Consider the following 19,666-nt stretch of genomic DNA (forward strand, 5'->3'; position numbering starts at 1 on the left):
GAACAAATAACAAAATATATTCAGTTTCTGATGGTAGCTCGATTAACTAGCTATGCTTTCTGACATTAAAAATGTACCCTGAAAGATGGGAGGTGTAGTTATGTAACAATATGTACTCTGCAGGAGTATTACACAAGAGTTATTTGTCATTAGTACAGGTAGTCTCTGACTTACAAACATTTGTTTAGTGACCGTTCAAAGTTACAACAGCATTGGAAAAAGTTACTTATGACTGTTTTTCACACTTACCACTGTTGGCAAGTAACCAAGGGTTAGTTTTTGGTAGAGATGAAAATAGGATTTAAAGGACTTGATAGAAAGTATATAGATTTGCATAGTAAGAGATCTATTATGCTATTGTATGAAATAAATTTAGGAAATAATTTGTACTACATCTGTTAACTGTAAAGGAATATGTGTATAAAGAGTGAGACAGTATACACTGTGATACATACAGGTGAAACTCGAAAAATTAGAATATCGTGCAAAAGTTCATTTATTTCAGTAATGCAACTTAAAAGGGGAAACTAATATATGAGATAGACTCATTACATGCAAAGCAAGATAGTTCAAGCCGTGATTTGTCATAATTGTGATGATTATGGCTTACAGCTCATGAAAACCCCAAATCCACAATTTCAGAAAATTAGAATATTGTGAAAAGGTGCAATATTCTAGGCTCAAAGTGTCCCACTCTAATCAGCTAATTACGCCATAACACCTGCAAAGGGTTCCTGAGCCTTTAAGTGGTCTCAGTCTGGTTCAGTAGGAATCACAATCATGGGGAAGACTGCTGACCTGACAGTTGTGCAGAAAACCATCACTGACACACTCCATAAGGAGGGAAAGCCTCAAAAGGTAATTGCAAAAGAAGTTGGATGTCCCCAAAGTTCTGTATCAAAGCACATTAATAGAAAGTTATGTGGAGGGGAAAAGTGTGGAAGAAAAAGGTGCACAACCAGCATTTAATTTAATTTAATCTCTTAAATGAAAATTTGTTTAGATATGAAGAAAATGTGGTAGAATGTAAAAAGCATATGCGAGAATTTTTTATTATGAATATGCATAAGGGTCCTCCCATTGAGATGGTTTGGGATGCAAGTAAAGCTTATATGAGAGGAGTGCTAATACATTTGAATAATAAACATAGATATAGATTGGAATATAAGCGTCAAGAAATAGAGGAGGAAATAAAGTTGAAAGAGAAAGCTCTTATTTTGAACCCATCTGATAAGAGGTTGAAAGAAGTAATTAGCTTGCTAAGAGGACAGTTTGATATGTTAATGGCAGATCAGGTGGCAACTAATTTACGATATGCCAAACATAATACTCTTAATAATGCTAATAAGCTGGGTAGGTGGTTAGCTTATTTATTAAGGAAAAAACAAAGATCACGTAATATTGATAAGATAGAATATAAGGGTAAAGAGGTGTTTCAGCAAAATCTTATTAAAAAGCTTTTGTTGAATTTTATTCTAAATTATATGCTAGGGATATAAAGCAAGGTTTAGATATGGATAGTTACTTACAGGATGTGAATATCCCAATACTTACACAAGAGCAACAGGAAGGGATGAATCAATTGATAACTGCTGAAGAAATTATTTTAGCAATTAAACAAGTAAAAGTGGGTAAGGCACCTGGAACAGATGGTTTATCAGCTATTTATTATAAAAATTTACAATCAGAAATGGTGGAGCCTTTAAAAGAATTATTTAGAACAATTCAATTTGGAGGAGAAGTGCCTCCATCGTGGAAAACAGCATTTATAACTTTGATTCCGAAGGAAGATCAAGATCTTGTTCAACTTAAAAATTATAGGCCTATATCGCTTTTAAATAATGATTATAAAATATTTGCAAAGATTTTAGCAAATAGATTAATGAAGGTTATGCAGCAAATGATTCATAGTGATCAAACAGGATTTATAAGTAGTAGACAAATGAAAAATAATGTGAGAGATATTGTAAATTTATTAGAATTTTTGGAAAGAAATAATCAAGTCCCCGCAGCGCTGATTTTTTTGGGATGCTGAAAAGGCCTTTGATCAATTGAATTGGCAATTTTTATTCAAAGTTTTGGAGAAGATGGAGTTTGGTGATACGTTTTTACAACCTATTAGGGCAATATATCAAAAACAAACAGCTCAAATAATAATTAATGGTAGTTTAACAGAAGCTTGTAAAATTGAAAAAGGTACAAGACAGGGTTGTCCGCTGTCGCCATTATTGTTTGTTTTAACATTGGAAATATTGTTGATCAAGATACGTGATTCAGAGAAAATAAAGGGAATTAAAATTAAAGATCAAGATTATAGATTGAAAGCGTTTGCGGATGACTTGGTAATTACATTAAGTCAACCAACTCAATTGGTTACAGATTTAATGGAAATAATTTTACAATATGGACAAGTTTCTGGATTTAAGGTAAATAGGCAAAAAACTAAAATATTGGTTAAAAATATGACCAAGGAACAAAAGGAAGTTTTAGGAAAACTAACGGGATTTGAAATAGTTAAGAAGATCAAATACTTGGGGGCATATCTTTCAGCTTCAAATGCGAAATTATATAAAAATAATTATGAATTGTTATGGTCAAAAATACAAAAAGAATTAGATAGTTGGAAAAAATTACAATTGTCCTTATTGGGAAGAATTGCAGCTGTGAAAATGAATGTTTTACCTAAATTCTTATTCTTGTTTCAAATGATACCTATACTTAAAAAAGACTCAAATTTGGAGGAATGGCAGAGAGGTATTAATAAATTTATTTGGGCAGGGAAAAGACCGAGAGTAAAACTTAAGATAATGCAAGATGTACGTGAAAGAGGTGGTCTTAAAATGCCCAATTTTAAATTATACTACGAGGCTGCAGCATTATCATCAATTAGTAATTGGTTTAACTTAACACAAGGGAGATTATTGAATATTGAAGGATATGATTTGTTATATGGTTGGCATGCTTATTTATTGTATGACAAAAAAGTGGATAATGCTTTTAAGACACATATATTAAGATATGCCCTGTCGCGAGTTTGGAAAAAATATTGTTATAAGTTGAATTTTAAAATTCCAGTTTGGGCAATACCTAAACATGCGATAGAAAATATAAATGTGAGATTTAAGCATGGTGTGATTACATATAAAGAAATTCTTACTGTAGATTGGAAAGAAATGTATGGCAATTAAAGCTATTTAATATTTTAAAAGAAGAAAAGATAGTACAAACTTGGTTTCAGTATGGGCAGTTACAAGCTAGATGGAAACAGGATTAGAAATTGGTATTTCCATAGTAGATGAAAATTTGGTTAGACAAATTAGAGATCAAAGTCCTGCACATATAAGAAGGATATATAATGCATTGATAGAAATAGATTCAGAAACGGAACTTGTTAAAGATTGTACGATAAAATGGGCCCAGAATATTCAAGAACCTATAGCGATGGATACTTGGGAAACAATCTGGGTCAGAAATGTAAAATTTACACAGGCACAAAATTTAAGAGAATTTTTATAAGATGTTTTATAGATGGCATTTAGATCCTAAGAAATTGGCACGTATGTATCCAAATTATCAGCCTAAATGCTGGAGGTGTGGTTGTGATGATGCAACGTATTATCATATATGGTGGACTTGTAAAAAAGTTACAGCTTTTTGGATTAAAATTTGGTGGAATATGCAGAAGATATTTAAGAAAAAGATAAAGTTTTCTCCACAATTATTTTTGCTGGGTATTACTATAGACTGTACTGCTATAGAAACTAAATTGATGTTGTATTTAATAACGGAAGCAAGACTTTTGGTAGCGCAATATTGGAAGAAGGAGGATTTGCCTACTATAGAAGAATGGACTTTAAAAGTTTCGAACCTGGCAGAAATGGCAAAAATTTCAGCTTATTTGAAACACCATTGGCAACAAAGATATATCTTGGAATGGAGAAGATGGATTGATTTTATTCAGAATAAATATGGGACCAAAAAGTTTCATTTAGCATTTGAATAAGTAGTAGATTTATAAGATTTATTATTATTTGGTTTTTTTTAAGGAGAGTTAAAATTCGATAGGACTTAAAGTGTTATTATAGTTAGTTAGCATATTATAGTTTAAGATTGTTAGGGTTAATACCCTGTATTATGCTCTGGGAAGTCTGGGGGGGAGGGGGAGGAAGGGGAAATGGGGTGGGGGAGGGGGAGGGGGTGGGTCTTATGTATATGTATTTGTAAAACTTTTTAATAAAAAAAGTGTTGGGGACTTTCACAAGGAGTGGACTGAGGCTGGAGTCAGTGCATCAAGAGCCACCACACACAGACAGATCCTGGACATGGGCTTCAAATGTCGTATTCCTCTTGTCAAGCCGCTCCTGAACAACAAACAACGTCAGAAGCGTCTTACCTGGGCTAAAGAAAAACAGACCTGGTCTGTTGCTCAGTGGTCCAAAGTCCTCTTTTCTGACGAGAGCAACTTTTGCATCTCATTTGGAAACCAAGGACCCAGAGTCTGGAGGAAGAATGGAGAGGCACACACTGCAAGATGCTTGAAGTCCAGTGTGAAGTTTCCACAGTCTGTGTTGATTTGGGGAGCCATGTCATCTGCTGGTGTTGGTCCACTGTACTTCATTAAGTCCAGGGTCAACGCAGCCGTCTACCAGGAGATTTTGGAGCACTTCATGCTTCCTTCCGCAGACGGGCTTTATGGGGATGCTGACTTCATTTTCCAGCAGGACCTGGCACCTGCCCACACTGCCAAAAGCACCAAAAGCTGGTTCAATGACTGTGGGATTACTGTGCTTGATTGGCCAGCAAACCCGCCTGACCTGAACCCCATAGAGAATCTATGGGGCATTGTCAAGAGAAAGATGAGAGACATGAGACCGAACAATGCTTGGCCTTACCTGACAGTTGCAAACCTCAGGATCTCTCACCCTGGTAAGCCTGCAAATTGTTCAGGAAGCCTCATGGGGTGATTCCAAGGTGCTCATACATCAAACAAGCAAAGATTCCAGCTTTGGCAGCACAGCCAGCTGTCACCAGCAGTGCAACCCCCCCCCAAAAGATGTTGCTGCTTAAGGCACCATTTTCTTGGAAGTCGAGACATCCTTCTTTATTTTGAGCCTATCTTCTGGAGTGTTGACTATTCCTGCCATCTTGGTGTTGTCTGCAAATTTGATGAGTTCACCTTCTATCCTCTCATCTAAATTGTTTATGAAGTACTGGGCCTAAGACAGAGCCTTGTTGTACTCCACTGCATACTTTCCTCCCTGTAGATGTAGGTCCATTAAGGACTACACGTTGAGTGCAGTTGGTCAGCCAGTTACGAATCCATCTGGTGGTGATGCTGTCTAATCCACATTTTTCTATCTTATCAAGTAGTAGGTTGTTGTCTACTTTATCAATGCCTTACTGAAGTCCAAGTAAATTATCTCCACAGCATTTCTCTGGTCCACTAATTTAGTCATGTTGTCAAATAATGCAATAAGTTTTTTTTTGCATGATCTGTTCTTGACAAACCCATGTTGTCTTCTGGTTATAACTTTACTTGCCTCTAGGTGTTTCCAGATCATGGAAACCTGTGGTACCCCACTGCTTACTTCCCTCCATGTAGATATAGTACTATTAAGAACTACTCATTGAGTACGATTTGTCAACCAGTTACAAATCCATATGTTGGTGATGCTCTTTATCCCACATTTTTCTACCTTACCAAGAAGTAGGATGTGGTGTACTTTGTTGAATGCCTTACTGAAATCTAGGTATACTAGGTCCACAGCATTTCTCTGGTCTACTATTTTAGTCACTTTGTCAAAGAATGAAATAAGTTTGTTTTGGTATGAACTGGTTTTAACAAACCTGTGCTGGCTTCTAGTTATAACTTCATTTGTTTCTAGATGTTCGCAGATCTGTTTTTTGGTTATCTGTCAACACTGCTAACATCGGATGTTCTTGCTTTGACAAAAGATGAAGAAGCAGCTATTTTATTTTTCTACTTGTGTATCACTTTTAGAGTTAAAGTTAGATAAAGATGGGAGGGGGAAGGAAGAATATGAATGGGGGATTAGTTAGACATAATAACATAGTAGCTGAGCACTTTCAAGGTTGTATGTAATAAGAGGCGATGAGAACTGGCGGGTTAAGCTAAGGAGGAAAAACTTAACTTTGAAACTAATTGGAGAATGTGATTTATGACGGTTAACTAAAGGAGGGTACTATGCTTTAATATTATTGTGCTCAGGGGAGGGGAATCCAGATTTTGGCTTTAACCAAGTATTGCCCATGTTATGTTACTCTAATAAAGACTTCCAAGGTAAACAATGCCTCAGAGTTCTTTGAAGAGTTCGTCCGTCGGAAGCTTGACATCAAGCCAAAATCCACCAACTTTACAAACTGACTAAGGGGTCCCGAATCCCTGTCACTGTCTCCAAATGTGGGAGACAGGCTGATGAAGAGTTGGGGAAGATTCCATCATGGAGGAGGAGATGCAACGATAACGTGAACAAAGAACCTAGCAAGAGGGTTCATTGAAAGGACCAAGTCTGCTGTGGGAGCCCCTGTACTGTTTAAAGAAAAAAAAGATGGGTCTCTTCAACTTTGCATAGATTATAAAGGTGCTAACGCGGTGAGTGTGCAAAATAAATATCCCCTCCCCCTCCTGAAAGACTTACTAACCCACCTGGCCAAAAGAAGTGTCTTCACTAAATTAGACCTGAGAGAAGCTTATTACCAGGTGAGAATAAAAGAGGGAGACGAATGGAAAACTGCCTTCAACTGCCCCATGGGGAGCTATCAATTCAGAGTCATGCCATTTGGGCTACAAGGGGCCCCAGCCGTATTCATGCAGTTGATTAATGAGGTCCTACATGATCATTTATACAAATGGGTTCTGGTGTACCTTGATGACATCCTGATATACAGCACGAATACGACTGATCATATAAAGCTGGTGACAGAAGTGCTAAAGAAACTGTTGAAGGCCAAACTTTATGTCAAGTTATCAAAATGTGAATTTCACCAGACCCGATTAGATTATCTTAGTTATAGGATTTCCAAGGAGAGTATTGAAATGGACCCAGCTAAAGTGAAAACCATAATTGAATGGCAACCCCCAAAGACTTGCAAACGGCTCCAGAGCTTCCTAGCTTTTGCCAACTTCTATCGTCAATTTATTCCCTCTTTTGCTGAGATTGCTCTACCCCTTACGGAACTACTCAAAACAGGTAAAGGAGGGGGGAAACAGCGACCGGGCCAACCACTAGCATGGACTATGAGTTGCCAAACAGCTTTTGAGAATTTAGAAAGACTATTTGCTGAACCGGTCCTAAAACACCCCTGCCCAGGGGAGCCCTTTGTAATTCAAGCCGATAACAGCAACGTGGCAGTCAGGGCTGTATTACTGCAAAAGAATAAAAGTGGGGTCCTGCAACCCTGTGCCTACACCTTTTAAGAAATTTAGTGAAAGTGAGAGGAGATGGGCAGTCTGGGAGAAGGAGGCCTTCGCAATTAGGTGGGGACTATTAAACTGGCGACACTAGAAGGGAGCAAGGTGCCTTTTGAAGTATGGACAGATCACAAAAATCTAGAGGCACTGAAAACTCCCCTGCAAATTGTCCCCAAAGCAAGTGCGATGGGCACAGTACTTTAAACCGTTTCAACTTCACTCTAAAGTACATACCGGGAGGAAAAAACTTCCTAGCTGATGCACTATCGAGATTGCCCCAGTACAAAAGTTGAACGTGAAGACGTTAACGAGGCAATTATCTCCAGTCCACAAACTACTGCTCAACTCACGCCTCGCAGGACCCCTACTCCTGATGACCCTGGGGTAAAGAAAATAAAACAATTCAACACCGATCAATGGTTCAAAGACAATCAGGTGGTCTGGCTTACAGGGGGGGAGGAATTGTACTTGCCTGAAACCCTCCGTCTTCACACTCTCAAACACAGCCATGAAGTCAAACAGGCTGGACACTTTGGATGTCTAAAAACTCTACATCTCATCCACCAGCAATTTTGGTGGCCGGGACTAAAACGAGATGTGGAAAACTATGTCAGGAGCTGTACTGTATGTGCCACCATGAAAAGAATCCCAGGGAAAACCCCTGGGTTACTGCAAACAGTGGCCGACCCTTCTCAATCATGGGAAGAAATACCTATGGACTTTATAGTAGACCTACCTGGCAGTAGAGGAAATACTGTCATCTGGACCGTGATAGACCTGTTTTCAAAACAGGCTCATTTTATCACCTGCTAAGGACTCCCATTGGCCCAATGCCTGACTAGGTTGTTCCTAAAAAATATCTACCGGCTACATGGCACCCCTAAGCGAATAATTTCAGACAGAGGGGTGCAGTTCACAGTGAAATTTTGGAGGAATTTTCTTAAATTAATTGGATCATCTCAAGGCTTATCAACTTTTCACCCGGCTACTAATGGGACTGCAGAATCCACTAACAAAATGGTGGAACAATGTCTCAGATGCTACGTTTCTCATTAACAAACAAACTGGACCAACCTCCTCCCTTTCACAGAGGTGGCTTACAATAATTCAGTACACAGCAGCACCGGCTACACACCTTTCCGGGTAGCCACAGGGAAAGAATTCAACCCCATACCTGAATACCCTCAGTTGCCCTCTGCTTCCCACACACTTGATCAGTGGGTGAGGGGTTGGGAAGAAGTTTGGAAAAACACAAAGATGGCCTTAAAAAGACTTCTAAGACCTACAAAAAGCAGGCTGATAAAAAGAGAGCTCCCCAAAGGACATTCCAAGTTGGGGAAAAGGTTTATTTGTTGACCATATACTTACGCCTCAAACTACCCAACAAGAAATTAGGACTGAAATTCTTGGGGGCTTTCCCCATCGTGAGAATTGTCAACCCGGTCACAGTAGAATTGAAACTCCTTAAGACTTTTATGAAAAAATCATCTGGTTTTCCATTGCAGCTTACTGAAACCTTTTCAAGCCTCCAATTTAAGACCTCCCCCTAAGAAGGCACCCAGACCCCTCATAATAGCGGGTCAGACCCATTATGAAGTGAAACGTATTCTTGACTCTAGACTTTTTAAGGGAAAATTTGTGGTACCTACTACAATGGAAGGGATACTCATTGTCTGAAGCCACTTGGGTGAAATCTAGCAATGTGAAAGCTGACAGACTCATCAAAAAGTTTTATGAGAAACACCCCAACAAACCAAAAGTCAGCTCCTAACTTATGTTTTTTTTTTACATTACAGAATCTGTCCTTTTTGTAAGGGGGGGCAGATGACAACGCTGCTAACATCGGATGTTCTTGCTTTGACAAAAGATGAAGAAGCAGCTTTTTATATTTCTACTCGTATCACTTTTAGAGTTAAACTTAGATGAAGATGGGAGGGGGACGGAAGAATATGCATGGGGGATTAGTTATACATAATAACATAGCTGAGCACTTTCAAGCTTGTATGTGTCACAGCCGTCCACGCTGAAAGAACGACGACAACGTGGTACGGGTGACAACGAGGTTTTCTTTACTTCAGAAAAATCCTAGCAGATACAAAGTCAGCGTTGGGAGCTAGCCGTCCCAACGCGTCTTTTATACATTGGGGGTGATTAGCCCCACCCCTCCCCATGCAAACCAGCATCCGGCTGAGTCCGCTCAAAACCCGCCCCCTTCCCAGCTCTCTGCACGTCACCCCGCCCTTTGTGCCTGAGCTCCCACACAGACTCCAGGTGAGTGTATGCCCTTATCCCCCCTTTCGTGCTCCCCCACCCCACCTCCGTGCCCCCCTCCACTGTCCAGCGCATCAGTGTTACAGCCCCCCTAACAGCTCCCCACAACGCCCCGCTGTCCGGACTTCGTTCTGAGCCGCCCGACGCCCCCGCCGAGGAACAGGCGGCTGGATAATCCCAGGACGAGTTGCGGCTGCCGGTCTGACTGCCTGTGGGTCCTTTTGGCAGCTCCGTCGACGCAGACGCGCCGGAAAGCCCCGAAACAGCTTCCCGTCGGTGGCATGGCTGTGGGACTTGTGCAGCTGCCTGTGGTAGCTGGCGGCCGTTTGACTGCTGGATGTGCTGTTCACGGGTGGCTCCAGCAAGAAGGTTCGGGCGGGTGGTTTGCGCGGCGTTTCCCCTGCTTCCCTCGTGATGTCGAGCCCACATGGGCTTGACAGGCGGCCCCTCCTACCAGGGCACCACCTGGAAGGCAAGAAGAAGTTGTTACACAGGCACCAATATGGGCGATGGGTTCCATCCGACCCCCCCCCAGGTTTGTCTGGGTGCCTATGGTGGAACGCCCTACGTAGCCGTGGTGCTTGGACGTCCCGCTCCGCCACCCATGACGCCTCGGACACCGGATATCCCCTCCACAATAGCAGGTACTGTACCCTTCCCCTCCGCACCCTGGAGTCAAGGATGTCCTGCACTTCGTAGTGCCCATTACGAACAGGACCGGGGGCCCCCTTCCCCAACCCCACAGGAACGGATGCCGGTTTCAACAGGCTGCCGTGAAACACCAGGTGTACCTTGCCAAGGAATTTGGGTAACCTGAGTCATACCATTACCGGGTTGATGACCTGGGTGACCTGGAACGGCCCTATGAATTTGGGGCCCAGTTTCTTACTTGGTATCTGTAGACGTAAATATTTGGTGGACAGATACACCCAGTCCCTGACCCCAGGGGTGTGAAAGGGTTGGCCATTCTTGTCTGCCTGTTCTTTCATAACACCGGCCGTTTTCTGTAGCGCCTCTCTGGTTGCTTTCCACACCCCTTCCAATTGTGATATCCACTCCCTGGGTTGGCAGGGAGATGCCGACCCCTGGCCGTACTCCGGGATGGGGGAGAAGTCATACCCTGACACCACCGTGAAGGGAGGGTAGCCGGTGCTGCTGTGCACTGCATTATTGTGGGCTACCTCCGCAAATGCCAGCAGGTCCGCCCAGTCCGTTTGTTGATAGGAGACATAGCTGCGCAGATACTGCTCCACTGCGGCATTGGCTCACTCAGCTGCTCCGTTTGTGCAGGGATGATACCCAGAACTCAGCCCCTGGGATGATCCAATGAATTGGATGAACTCCCGCCAAAACCTAGCCGTAAATTGCACCCCCCGGTCCGAGATGATACGCCTGGGCACGCCATGTAGGCGGTAGATGTGCGTTATAAACATCCACACCAGTCGCCGGGCTGTTGGCAATCCTTTGCATGGTATAAAGTGGGCCTGCTTGGAGAATAGGTCTACCACTGTCCATATCACGGTATACCCTCGGCTCTCCGGCAGCTCCACAATAAAATCCATGGCTATGTCCTGCCATGGCCGACGGGTCTGCCACTGCTTGTAAAAGACCCGTTGGTTTACCAGGCTGGGGTTTAGCAGTAGCACACGTATGACAGTGGCGCACATATTCCTCAATGTGACGTTTCATACCCGGCCACCAGAACTGTCGCCGAGCAAGGTGCAGAGTCTTAACGAACCCGAAGTGGCCAGCTTGTTTGGCATCATGGCACCTAAACAGGACATCCGCTCGAAGAGCTTGCGGTACGTACATCCTGTCCCGGTACCAGGCCAGACCCTCCTGAAGGGTCAGGAGGTGCGGGTGTTGTTGCAACCAGATATCCTCTTTTAGAGCATTCTTTAAGCGTTGCAACAGGTCGTTGACAACCCTGGATTTTACGGCTTGTATCACCGATTCACACGGGGGAAGAATAGCCTGCACCACCTCCTCCCGCCGGCTATCGTATTGAGGGAGGCGAGAGAGCGCATCCGCTAGAAAGTTCTTCCCCCCGGGACATATTTCAGGGTGAACTTGAAATGCCTGAAGTACAGCACCCACCGAACATGCTTTGGAGCCAGCTTCCTGGGTGACTGCAAAGCCTCCAGGTTTTTGTGGTCCGTCCATACCTCAAAGGGCTTCTCCGCCCCTTCCAAGTGATGTCGCCACGTTTCCAACGCCCACCGAATGGCGAAGGCCTCCTTTTCCCAGATGGCCCAGGCCCGTTCGGTGGCTGACAGCTTCTTGGAAGCGTAGGCACATGGTTGTAGCACCCCATCACTATTTCGCTGCAAGAGAACGGCCCCCACCGCCACGTCGCTGGCGTCCGCTTGAACAATGAATAGTACGGTAGGGTCGGGGTGGAACAAAATGGGCTCTTTGGTGAACAACTCCTTTAGCGTCTCAAAAGCCCTTTGACATTCGGCGGTCCATGCCACCCGTAAGCCTGGACGCGGCTTCACTGTCAGCTGTTTGGTCTGCAGCAGATCTGTTAAGGGCAGTGCGATCGCGGCGAAGGACGTTATGAACTGCCTATAGAAGTTGGCAAATCCCAAGAAGCATTGCAGCTGCCGTCGGGTTCCTGGGGCTTGCCACTGTTGTACCGCCTCCACTTTCTTGGGGTCCATCGCGATTCCGGCCGCAGATATCCGGTAGCCCAGATAGTCCAAACGGGAGGTATGGGACTTGCATTTCGTGAGTTTTACGTAGAGTCGAGCTTCTAGGAGTTTCTGTAATACCTGCCGCACTAAAGTGACGTGCTCGTCCATGGATTCCGTGTAAATTAGTATGTCGTCGAGATACACGAGGACCCCCCTATACAGATGCTCATGCAGTACCTGATTTATCAACTGCATGAAGACCGCGGGAGCCCCTTGGAACCCGAACGGCATCACACGAAACTGAAAACTGCCGAGTGGGCAGTTAAACGCTGTTTTCCATTCGTCGCCTTCTTTGATGCGCCCTCGATAGTGCGCCTCCCGCAGGTCAAAGCGAGTGAACACCCTCCCACTGGCCAGATGGAATAACATGTCCTTCATCAGAGGCAGTGGGTACAGGTGCTCAACGCACACCGCGTTGACCCCACGATAATCCACACATAGTCGAAGCCCACCGTCCTTCTTTTCTCTGAAGAGAACGGGTGCTGCCATACGTGAGCGAGTGGGCTGGATAAAGCCCCGTGCCAGGTTCTTGTCTATTTAACGCCGCAGCTCCAGCATCTCTCGCGGTGCCATGGCGTACATTCGTGGCTTGGGCAACCTGACCCCCGGCTCCAGCTCAATCGCGCAATCCGTAGCCCGATGGGGTGGTAGGAGGTCACACTCTTGTTCACCGAAGACCTCCAGGAGGTCGGCATATTCTGGCGGAACCTGCACCTCCGATCCGGCCCTGCAGCCTTCTTCTGTCCTTCCTGGCTGTCTGTCTTTCCACACATGTTCGTGGTCAGGGGATTGGGGCCCAACCCCAAGTCGAAGGTGTCGGCACCCCCCCTCCCACCAGATGGTCGGGCCCCACTTGTCCAGCCACGCGAGACCCAGGATCACCTCCTCGGTCATGGAGGGTACCACAATGAACCGTAACCTCTCCCAGTGCTCCCCCATGCCCAGGCGTATGGTTTTTGTTACATGCGTGATGGGCGCTCCCCCCAAGAGGGAGCCATCCACCTGTTGGAAGCGTATAGGTGTTTCCAGTCGCACCACCCCAACACCCACCTTGGCCACCACCTCTTGACTGACGACACCGTGTGCTACCCAAGTCAATTAAGGCCCTGAATCCCAGTGCCTCACCGGTGTTGGGGTTTGTCAGTGTTACTGGGATCGTGAAAGGGCAGATTGGTGCACTTACCATTGGGTCTTCCTCCTGTCCGTCACCGTTCCCGTAAACCTCTAGGTTCACGTCCGTTGGCCTCTCAGTCTCCGCTTGGTTGTTTCTCCTGGGTGTCGTGTCCAAAGCCTGACGGGTGGCTCGAGAGCGCTCCACAAACCGTGGGGGAGTTACACCCCGTGCTGGGGTTGCTCCCGCCACCGCCCGGGGCGCCGGCATTGGACAGTCAGCTACACGGTGCCCCGGAAACAGCGGAAAGCGGCACGGGGCGGTGGTACTGTGGGTTTCTGCATCGGAGATGCCGGTTTTTGCCCCTCCCCTTGCGGCTTCTGCGGAGCCTGTCGGGGGTCTGCTGGAGGTTTTGCACGCCGCTGGAAGCCCTGTAGGCCGACGTCCAGCTCAACCACGACCCGGAACCATTCCTGGAGTTTGGGAGGGATTCCGCGGACGATACAGGCCCTCTGGAGGTGGTCGTCCAGCCCAGCCCGGAAATGATGGATCAACATCCGCTCCGGCCACGAGCTAAGTTTGCCTGCCGCCTCCCTGAACTCCCGGACAAACTCCGTTGCTGGCCAGCCGTTTTGTCGGAGCCCAACTATCTCGGCTTCAGCCCGCTGTACCCGGGTAACGTCTTCAAAGCGGACTCGCAATGCCTCGAGGAACAGCCCGACATCCCCCAGCTCTCTGGCACGGTCGCTGTACAGGTTAGCGACCCACGCCGCAGCCTCCCCCTGCAGCGCTGTTGTGACCGCCATCACCATCGCCCACTGAGAGGCATACACGGGGCCGTACCTATCCAGATGATGGATCACATGACCAAGGAAGAGGGCCAGGCGGTCGGGGTGGCCATCGAAAGTCATGGGCAACGGTGGCGGGCCCCACGCTGCTGGTGCTCCCCAGAGCCCTACTGGAGCACCCGGTCCTTGCGCTATGGGCCCTGGTTGTTGCCAACCCAGCACTCCTGCCGGTGGCCCCTGGCGTAGCGCAGCACCACCACCACCCGTAGCACCCGCCCCTACGGGCCCTTGACCTGGTGCAGCCGCGGAGCCCGGCAACGAAGGTGCAGTCCCCTGCGGGGTGCCGGAACCCTGCGGAGCCCAAAAATGGGGGCTAGCCAGGCGGAAACGGGCCTGGCTCTGCTGCACAGGCCCAGCCCTGTCCTGAGACCAACGGCCAGCGGTATAACTCCCTGGAGCCGTGGAGTAGCTCCACTCCTCCCCTTCTTCGTCGGTAACGCGATGCTCCCTCCACTCCAACAATGGCCCCCTCTGCCTGGGTGGCCGCTCCTGCCGAGTCTCCATTTGTCCCAGTACAGAACTGAGCCACCATTCCCCAGTCTTTGCTTGAGCAGTCGGCCCCTGGGTCCCAATGCCTTCAGCCGCTGGGCAAGGGTCCCGGACCTTGGGCCGAACTACAGGTGGGGCCTCTGCCAACTCCCCCATGTCCAGAGGCGCTGTAGCCCCAGCCGGCTCCTCTCCCTCCACAGCAACCACAGCCCCCTGGGTTCCCTCGGCCATGTCAGTTGCCTCAAAGTCCAGAGCAGAACACAGCAACGAGGAAATGCTGTAAGCAAAGCTGACTTACTGTCACAGCCGTCCACGCTGAAAGAACGACGACAACGTGGTACGGGTGACGACGAGGTTTTCTTTACTTCAGAAAAATCCTAGCAGATACAAAGTCAGCGTTGGGAGCTAGCCGTCCCAACGCGTCTTTTATACATTGGGGGTGATTAGCCCCACCCCTCCCCATGCAAACCAGCATCCGGCTGAGTCCGCTCAAAACCCGCCCCCTTCCCAGCTCTCCGCATGTCACCCCGCCCTTTGTGCCTGAGCTCCCACACAGACTCCAGGTGAGTGTATGCCCTTATCCCCCTTTCGTGCTCCCCCACCCCTCCTCCGTGCTCCCCTCCACCGTCCAGCGCGTCAGTGTTACAGCCCCCCTAACAGCTCCCCACAACGCCCCGCTGTCCGGACTTCGTTCTGAGCCGCCCGACGCCCCCGCCGAGGAACAGGCGGCTGGATAATCCCAGGATGAGTTGCGGCTGCCGGTCTGACTGCCTGTGGGTCCTTTTGGCAGCTCCGTCGACGCAGACGCGCCGGAAAGCCCCGGAACAGCTGCCCGTCGGTGGCATGGCCGTGGGACCTGTGCAGCTGCCCGTGGTAGCTGGCGGCCGTTTGACTGCTGGATGTGCTGTTCCCGGGTGGCTCCAGCACAGCAAGAAGGTTTGGGTGGGTGGTTTGTGCGGCGTTTCCCCTGCTCCCCACGGGGCTTGACAGTATGTAATAAGAGGCGATAAGAACTGGTGGGTTAAGTTAAAGAGGAAAAACTTACCTTTCAAACTAATTGGAGAATGTGATTTATGACAGTTAACTAAAGGAGGGAACTATGCTTTAATATTATTGTGCTCAGGGGAGGGGAATCCAGATTTCGGCTTTAACCAAGTATTGCCGATGTTACGTTGCTCTAATAAAGACTTCCAAGGTAAACAATGCCTCAGAGTTCTTTGAAGAGTTCGTCCGTTGGAATCTTGACATTATCTTTTTCAGTATCTTACCAGGTATTGATGTCAGGCTGATTGGTCTCTAGTTTCAAGCAATCATTTTTTTTTCCTTTTTTGAAGATGGGATGGGAACCACATCAACCCCTTTGCAGTTATCTGGTAGTTCCCCAGTGCTCCAGGATCTTTGAAAGATATGGTTCAGTGGTTCTGAGATCATGTCTACCAACCCCTTCAGAACCTTGGCATGTAATCCATCTGGTCCTGGCGATAGTTCAACTTCTTCAGCCAATTCTCTCTACTCGTCCAGCTTGTTTTAACAGAAATCAGCAGTCTTTTAACCAGCCTTGGTTCAAAAGTACAGGTGAAACTCGAAAAATTAGAATATCGTGCAAAAGTTCATTTATTTCAGGAATGCAACTTAAAAGGGGAAACTAATATATGAGATAGACTCATTACATGCAAAGCAAGATAGTTCAAGCCGTGATTTGTCATAATTGTGATGATTATGGCTTACAGCTCATGAAAACCCCAAATCCACAATCTCAGAAAATTAGAATATTGTGAAAAGGTGCAATATTCTAGGCTCAAGGTGTCCCACTCTAATCAGCTAATTAAGCCATAACACCTGCAAAGGGTTCCTGAGCCTTTAAATGGTCTCTCAGTCTGGTTCAGTAGGAATCACAATAATGGGGAAGACTGCTGACCTGACAGTTGTGCAGAAAACCATCATTGACACCCTCCATAAGGAGGGAAAGCCTCAAAAGGTAATTGCAAAAGAGGTTGGATGTTCCCAAAGTGCTGTATCAAAGCACATTAATAGAAAGTTATGTGGAAGGGAAAAGTTTGAAAGAAAAAGGTGCACAAGCAGCAGGAAAAGGCCATTCAAAAGCGTTGGGGACTTTCACAAGGAATGGACTGAGACTGGAGTCAGTGCATCAAGAGCCACCACACACAGACGGATCCTGGACATGGGCTTCAAATGTCGTATTCCTCTTGTCAAGCCGCTCCTGAACAACAAACAAGGTCAGAAGCGTCTTACCTGGGCTAAAGAAAAACAGACCTGGTCTGTTGCTCAGTGGTCCAAAGTCCTCTTTTCTGATGAGAGCAACTTTTGCATCTCATTTGGAAACCAAGGACCCAGAGTCTGGAGGAAGAATGGAGAGGCACACACTGCAAGATGCTTGAAGTCCAGTGTGAAGTTTCCACAGTCTGTGTTGATTTGGGGAGCCATGTCATCTGCTGGTGTTGGTCCACTGTGCTTCATTAAGTCCAGGGTCAACGCAGCCGTCGACCAGGAGATTTTGGAGCACTTCATGTTTCCTTCTGCAGATGAGCTTTATGGGGATGCTGACTTTATTTTCCAGCAGGACCTGGCACCTGCCCACACTGCCAAAAGCACCAAAACCTGGTTCAATGACTGTGGGATTACTGAGCTTGATTGGCCAGCAAACTCGCCTGACCTGAACCCCATAGAGAATCTATGGGGCATTGCCAAGAGAAAGATGAGAGACATGAGACCGAACAATGCAGAAGAGCTGAAGGCCGCTATTGAAGCATCCTGGTCTTCCATAACACCTCAGCAGTGCCACAGGCTGATAGCTTCCATGCCAGGCCGCATTGAGGCAGTAATTGCTGCAAAAGGGGCCCAAACCAAGTACTGAGTACATATGCATGCTTATACTTTTCAGAGGTCCCATATTGTTCTATGTACACTCCGTGTTTTATTGATTGCATGTAATATTCTTATTTTCTGAGATTGTGAATTTGGGGTTTTCATGAGCTGTATGCCATAATCATCACAATTATGACAAATCACGGCTTGAACTATCTTGCTTTGCATGTAATGAGTCTATCTCATATATTAGTTTCCCCTTTTAAGTTGCATTACTGAAATAAATGAACTTTTGCACGATATTCTAATTTTTTGAGTTTCACCTGTAAATGCCATGCAGCCAAGAAACAACTAATTTGCTACTTTAATGAATATCAAAAGGAGCTTCTCTCTTACTCTACCCAGGATCTGCTGCTCTTCAAAAGGAAATAGAAACAGTTATTGCAGGCAAAGAAGAGGCAGGCTCTGTGACTGTCCTGTAATTAACTAATCTTTGCTGCTGCTTCTAAGAATCCAGCTCTATTCTGGAAATGCTTCAATCTGCTTCCTCTCACCTACAAATTTAATTCCTGCTTCAGTTTGGGAAGACTACTTCAGTTTGCTGTACATACAGGTGGAATTACTCCACCCAAAGAGGGAATTAGACACTGAATTCTTCTGCTCCCCTCCTAGCCCCTTGTGTCAGGCTCTGAAATTACAAAACTGATCAAACACCTGAAATCTGTTCTGGCTTCCCTATTCACTTACATTGATAATCATGCTAAGGTCCCTGATGATTAGGGCCTAGCTTTGGTAATCATGATCTACAGAAAAGGAGGTGGAGATTTATCCACCAATTGCCATCCATTATCCTTCTCTGTGTGGTCCGTAAACTATATGCTAGACACTTGTATAACAAGCTCCTGGATTTGGTTATAACATTCTATGCAGTGTTTATTGATCTTAGATGTGTTTTTGATCTTATCTCTAGATCCAAACTATGGGAGAAACTGAACTCTTCCTCAACTAATAAAAGATCACTTGTTCTTATATACAAGCTTTATGAAAACTTCTGGGTGACATTATTATGTAATGTGCAAGGACACTGCACTAAAGAAATTCTTGTTAAGAGGGGAGCGACACAAGAGTGTAGTGCAGACATGTCAAACACAAGGCCCGGGGGCCGGATCTGGCCCGCGAAGTGGTTTCATATGGCCCCCGAAGCCATCCTGGAAACAGTGAGGGAACGGCCCCTTCTGCCTTGGCCTTGGCCCAGAGACCCTCCTTCCACCAGAGACCCTCAGATCTGCCCCACTCCTGCCCAGGCCCCCATAGGCGAATGATGCAGAGCTGGCCACGCCCACCCAGTAGGCCATATGCACTCTGGCCACGCCCACCCAGTAGGCCACGCCCACCCTGGCCACACCCACCCGGCCCCCTGAGGGCAACCGTAATGCTGATGTGGCCCTCAATGAAATTGAGTTTGACACCCCTGGTGTAGTGTATTGTATTGTAACTCCCCTTCTTAATATATTTATAAACTCTCTTATACACAAACGGAATAGCCATTTCTTCATCTGCGAAAATTGGAAAATAGACACATTTCCTGTTCTGTACACAGAACTTCGTATAACTAGCTGAGCACTGTCAAGAAGAACAGCTAGAAATTAATTACTCTAAAACCAAGTGTCATGGTTCCGATAGATGAGACCAGAAGAAAATAATAACTCTGAGGCAATTGCATTCCTCAAAGAATACTTTTAATGGCTACATAGTATTGGCACAGTCAAAGGTGAAACCAAGACTGAAGGTTCCCTCCCCCCAAGGTTACAAAATAACAAGTTGAGTTTTCCACCCCTATAATATGTCATAAATCACAATCCCCAATTATCTACTTTGGTGGGCTTTCTAACGGAATCTCCAGCCTGCCAAAACTTAGGTAGCTTGACCTTGGTTTGCACAAGAAAGTATTTGTTATGACTAAACTAAGAGAACATATCTCACTCTTCCCATT

General features: G+C 46.1%; 2 protein-coding genes across 3 annotated transcripts in view; one reads left to right on the forward strand and one right to left on the reverse strand.

The window, feature by feature from the left end:
* The window catches only part of LOC310648202 (septin-7-like), a 688,898-nt gene that overhangs the window by 466,408 nt on the left and 202,824 nt on the right, over positions 1-19,666 (forward strand). The window lies entirely within an intron of this gene.
* The window catches only part of LOC310648201 (uncharacterized protein), a 79,883-nt gene that overhangs the window by 32,138 nt on the left and 28,079 nt on the right, over positions 1-19,666 (reverse strand). The window lies entirely within an intron of this gene.

The sequence above is a fragment of the Vipera ursinii genome (genome assembly GCF_947247035.1).
Source record: "Vipera ursinii genome assembly, chromosome: W".
Taxonomy (NCBI): Eukaryota; Metazoa; Chordata; class Lepidosauria; order Squamata; family Viperidae; genus Vipera; species Vipera ursinii.